A 6196-nucleotide genomic window follows, 5' to 3' on the forward strand; every position below is an offset into this window, starting at 1 on the left:
ATGATCTTGGAGGCCTCTTCCAACCTTAATGATTCTATGATTCTATGATTCTATAACTTTCTGCTGTTTCCAGAATAGCTCCAAGCCTAGTTCCCAGCCTGAGCTGAAACAGTTCTTCCAGATCTCCTCCTCTTTGAACAGTTCAGCATTAGAGGCATATTTAGTTTTCCCAGGCTACTCTTCCTTTTAGTGCGTAAAGTTATGCACTTTAGTGTTTAGAAAGCTTGATTATGCTATTATGAAGATACAGAGTTTAATTGCCCATGCATGCTGCTGACTCCCAATCCATCTTGTTTCCCAGTCTTAACTAAGAGCTTTTAATATGTGAGGATTTTCCCAGAACCAGGAGCACACATAATTCCAAACAATGATCCAGCTAGGATGAGGGATAAGAGAATGAGATGTGCAGCTTTATCCACCCTGCTAGATCTCAGGCAAAACAGCACTACATGATGGTCAACTCCATCAAATACTGCCAACAGATCTAGCCACATTAGCATAGTAATTAGACTAAAAGTTTATAGCTAAAAGAAGATGGCCCACCAGAGCAATCACCATTGTCTCAGTGTAATATCTTCATCTAAAAGCCCAGCTGTGAGAATATTTTTGGCAGAAAACAGGCAATAATAGGCCCCTCTTGGTTATGCCCCCTCAAAAGCTATCTTTTGTTTTGTATGTATCTCAACTTCTAGCTAAAGGGAAGCGTGTGATGAGCAGTGAAATTGCTTCCAAATCTTAGGCTAGCCAGCACGCATCCTACATCCAGTATAGAATATTTGACCTCATTTTCCTTATACTGCCCCTCTAATAATACTTTGCAGAGGTGCAAAGGCGTAGGACAGTACTGACACTTGGCTATATGGGAATCATTACACGATGACCAAACACTTGGGACTAATGCCCACACTAGATATTTTTTAAAAAAATCTGTAGTTCTCTTTCTGCCTCTTTCCTACTATATAGTGTCTGGCTGTCAGGCTGCCTAGTCTTTATTCTACTTTCCACCCTCATTTGCCCTAGAATTTCTCAGTAACTTTTTTTCCTGGCACATATGAATACCATAATGTCATAATTTGCTCAATGTTTGAATCCAGGCTGTCAGAACGAGTTCAAAATATGTCCATTGGTCCTAATAAGCAATGCAAACATTCAACATGTAGTGTAACGCTGACACTGGCTAGGAGAACTCTATACTGTTTTATTTCATTCAATCCTCCTTTATCTGTGCTTTAGGGCAGCTGCCAGACTGTCATGTCACCGTGTTTCTGCTTTTTATTCCAGGTATTTTAGGATGGAAGAGAAACCAGAACACTGGAATTACATATTTAATGGTATGGGGTCTTGTTTCAACAGATTGTGAATCACTTTGGAGGCACACTCAGTTTCATGTATCAGTTCGTTTCTCTGTCGATTTATATAGACAGCTTGTCAACAGATGTTGAATCAGTGCAGAACTTTCTACTATCAAGAGTGCTGCTGGGAGTAAGAGAATTTTGTTTGTCTCACATTCAGGGGGTGTGTAGAGACCAAAGCACAATACTCAGATTTTACTTCTCTGCCATTTAGTAGTCGTGTAAAAGATAGTAAAATTGCTCTAAGAGGGGTTTTGGTGGGGTTTTTTTTCAGTCTGTGTAATGCCTAAAAGCAGTCAGTCATAGCTGAGAAATACAGACTCCACAGTAAGGATGGAGACGATCTGCTAATGTCCCTTCAGTCAAAATTGAAAGACAAGCGTGAAGAACATATCCTTCAAGATCTTTATGAGTGCCTTTAAAGCATTTAAATCAAACAGTTAAGAAATTCACAATTAATTTTGTGTGAACACCATGATACCGATAACTGAAACACCGAAGGAATTGTATCCCAACTAAGCACTGTGATACAATAGGCTATTCTTTTCCAGGAGGTACCATAATCAAGCATTATTTGGCAGAACAAAGATAAATATTTGCCCTTCTCTAGAACTAGGCGAACTAGAAATGTTACATAGCTTTTACAAACACCGTTCTGGTGTGGAGGTCTGGAAAAACAGACCTCTTTTGGATTTTTCTCATGAAAGTGATGAAGGCTTTCAGAGGAACTTCCTCCTTGCTTTACAAACTGCATTTCAACAGAAAGCGTACTGATGCTAGTTCAGGACCTCGTTCATTCATGTGCAGTCTGTGATTTTGTGTAGGGTAGCTGTCTTCAAATCTCATTTTTGCAGTGAGATGAGACATTCTTCGTGAAAGTGTGACCTCCTGATTTTTAGACGGGCTATCCAGGAAGACAGCATAGGACAACTCACATAGGATGGGATCACAGGAAGCCTGTAGTCCAACCTCCAGCACACGACTGGGTCAGCCATGGGGACAGGCCAGGTTGCTCAGGGCTTTATCCGGTCTTGTCTTGAAAACCTCCATGCATGGAGCCTGCAAAACTGGATATACTTCAACCTAAGATGTAAATGTATCATATAATAGCATGAAAACATACATACAGCCTGCTCGCCCAGCGCTAGGGCAGAAGGAGTAAGAGAAGGGGAGCTAATCTTAACCTTCCCATTTACACCTGTGACTAGAAGCCCTCACCAGCCTTTTAAATACAGAATGAATTCACTTTTTCAGAAAATCCATTTGCAGAACATCCTGAGGCATTTTCCAGCCCTGCAGCACTTGACAGAGTAGTAGCTGCCATTTGAAGAACATTTTAGAATTGGAGTAAGATAATGCACTAACCTTCAGAAAAAAAGATTGCAGCTACTGTTTTCTTTTGGCCGTCTTTTGAGACAGGAGCCCATTCGAATAAAATAGCTTCACAATTAACTCATTGAAGTGTTTAAGTGAAGTTGGGTTTGTTTTTAGAGATTTCTTAAAAACAAAACTTTGTAATAGCTGGAGAACAACAGACACTTTAAATTGCCTAATATTTTTGAAGGAGCACACAACTTGCTTAGAAAGGCTTTGATAATTACCCCAGCATGCCAGTTTACTGAGCAAATGAATTTTATACCAAGTTGTTAGCAGTTTTTTTAAAGAAACAAGCAAATGCCCCATAGCAATGCTTAGTGGAGGGAAATTTTAGCCTCCTAACTGAGAAAAGGAGCATGCTGTAGGTGGTGTATTTCTAGCTAATTAGCTGAAAATTGAAAAAGTTCAAGGAAATAATATGAAACTACTTGCTGAATGGTTTATGCCCTGGAGCAAAAGACACCTTCATAATGATAAAATGCTTTTAATCACCAAAGGTTTGTCTAATCGTTTCTATATTGATATACAACACACAGCACTGAAACTGTGCCAGTGTGGCCCGTCCCAAAATTCACTGCAGTAAATGATAATGGCACTTGGAATGAATTTGCCTAATCTAAAAAAAACCTCTGAAGGTCTAATCCTTCCCCTTTGGAAAAGGATCAGGCCAAACAGGCACAGTTTTGTCACAGCTGCTACTTGAGTCATGGTTTTCATATTAATTTTTTCTTTAAGCATAAGAATCCCGACTTCTGACTCCTTGAAATGTGTGTATCTGTGTAGGTGGCTGAGCTAGTTTTGCCGTAAACTTTGAAAAATGTCAAATGGAAACCCGGGCTGCGTGGAAAGTTCAGCAAGAGCGAGGGGTTTCCTAACAGTTCACAGCAATGGTGCATGTGGTTTCCATCCCACCTCTCGGGGGGGAACGGGGATTTAGGGGGTTGACACAGTGTGCACTAGCAGTCCACAGAGAAGCAGTTGTGAGCGTGGGTAACTGTGACCTACCCTCCACACCAAACTTTGCTCCGCAGCTGCCGCTGCTAAGCTGAGCTGAAAATCTACACAGAAAACGTGCTTAAAGAGCCTAAATTGGTCTTACTGTAAAGGTGTTTTTATTTCAGCGAATTGACCTGTAATCTTTGGCAGGTTTCAGTTTCAATTCATGACCTGTTATCTCTCTCCTCTAACTGCACTGACTACTCCTGTTACTACAAGGAGGCATCACCACCTGGCCGCTGCCCCACTGCTTTCATAAGATGACTCTGCTACTTTAACCATTGAGCTGCTTGTCTACCAGAAGACATAGGAAACATGCAGAAACCTGCCAAGGATAGGGTTTCTGATGCAGGCGCTGGCTCCATACCAACCCTGCTGACACAGACAGACTGCCGCCACCCTTTCATAATTCGCTTCTTTTTTGCTGCATGTCAGGCTTCAGAAGGTGCTGATTATATTTACTAGTTGATGAGCTTCCTAATCCAGTGTCTAATTTCACCTGCATGTTGAATTTTTAATCTTGTAAAGATTCTTAAATCCATAGCTGGAATATGCCCTCTGCACTGGAAGAACCTGTGGTGGAACAAGTATTATATAAGCTAAATGCATGGGGGGGGGGGGGGGGGGGGAGGGGGTTATTAGGGGAGGGGGTGGTGTGGTGAGGGTGTTATTAAGTTGTAAAACAGGATTTGGCTTTATCCCAAAGCGATTAATTTATTCCTTTAACTGAAAAAAAAATAATCAAGACATCCGATCTTTTCAGTGTTATATATAACTTTAATCAGTTGATGGGTACGGCTTGAGTAGATCAATCTGAAGAAATATGTTTGCAGCATGTACTTATTGAGTGAAATTAAATCTACAACACTCAGAAGGTTAATCTGTATATCCTTATTAGAAGCATCAGTGACCTTCATTACAATCTTCGGAGCGTACTACCTCAGGAAGCTAAAATTCAGTGGGCATGTTGTTTTTCTCTAAAATCTCACTGGCCGTTGGGGACTAATAGATCTGTAATTTAAATCCGAGGTTGCATTTTTTTTTAGGGCATATGGTTATCATAGTATCACATGCCTGCCAGGTTGTCTAAAAGGGGAAATGTGCTCAACTCTTGTGAAACAGCAAACAACTGGCATATTCTGCTGTTAAACTTATTTCTCTCCCTCCTTCCTCCCTTTTTTTTCCAACTAGGGAGCCAGACATACTACAGGTGTGAGGGATAGTCTTTACTCACCAGAACTTTAAAAGTGGATCCATGGTTGGCTTTAAAGGAAAAATCTTTGCTCCCTGGGTCTGCTCTGAGCTGTTAGCCTCTATAATGAACTGTGACTAGGGAGATCCTTAAGTGAGATAAAAGAGAGAAAATTTATAGCACCACGGTGAGGCTGTATGTACTCACACAACCCAAACCAAGCAGGAGGAGGATGGCTTAGCGCTTGGATTGGAAATCTATAGGGAACATCCCCGTGCACAGGTCTTGGCTGCCTGTGGCTGCTTCAGATCCTGGAGCACTTTTCAATGAACGTGTGTTATCCCCAATGCCTAAGCTCTGGTCGGGGTAATTACACTCTGCTTAGTTAACCCCCCCCTGGAAATCAGAGCAGCACACAGCTCTACTGTCTGCTCTGAACCACCGTCTTGAGCTGGTTGGCGATGTTCAGCTTCCTGCCGAAGGTGGTTGTGCTTTGCTGGTTGGAGAAGTGATCCCTGTGCGCTGGCTGTAACAGTGTGCAAGATTATTTGAGACCTGTTAGGGTAAAAGATGTTGTAAAAACGTGAAGTGTTATGTTACTGCTATTCCAAGAAAGGGCTTATGCCATAAGCGAGCGATGGGGCAGTGACTCAGGGAGTGTTTCAAAAGCGCTGGGGTAATTTTAGGGACACAGAACTGCAGCGAGATGCCTGAAGGGGAGAGAGCCAGATAGAAGTGGTTTGAGCACAGCTCTGGAAAGTCAGAACTCCTCTGTGCTTACCTCATCTTAGCAAGAGCTAGAGCTATTTCTTCAAGGACTTCCTTGAAGAAATGTAAGCAAACCGATGTGCCAGTTAAAGAGCGATAATGTCATTTTTTTACATGGCTGGTCTATTGTCACAATAAGCTGGTAATGTTTGCAAGGCACATATGAAGTGTTAGTAAGCACTACTTAAATATTTTTCTCTGTCATCGCATTTCCCATAGACGACAATAAAGTTTTTATGCTACCTGTTTTAGTAGCTAATTCCAGCTATGACTTGCCTCTACCTGGCAGCTTAGATACATGTATTTGCTAGCATAGGGAGAGCCTATCTCCGGATATGTAACAGCAAACAAAACCTGTTAGCAAAGCGCTTAATCTCAGGGGCGCTCAGAGGCAGGAAGGGAGTGCAGCTCTCCGCGCAATGACACGGGCTTTGCAGACACAGCGGCGGCGGGGCAGGCGGGCGAGCGAACGCCGTATTTACCTGCCCCCGCGGGGACCCACCCGCCGGCA

Source organism: Pygoscelis adeliae, unplaced genomic scaffold (assembly GCF_000699105.1).
Source record: "Pygoscelis adeliae isolate BGI_AS28 unplaced genomic scaffold, ASM69910v1 Scaffold108, whole genome shotgun sequence".
NCBI classification, from domain to species: domain Eukaryota; kingdom Metazoa; phylum Chordata; class Aves; order Sphenisciformes; family Spheniscidae; genus Pygoscelis; species Pygoscelis adeliae.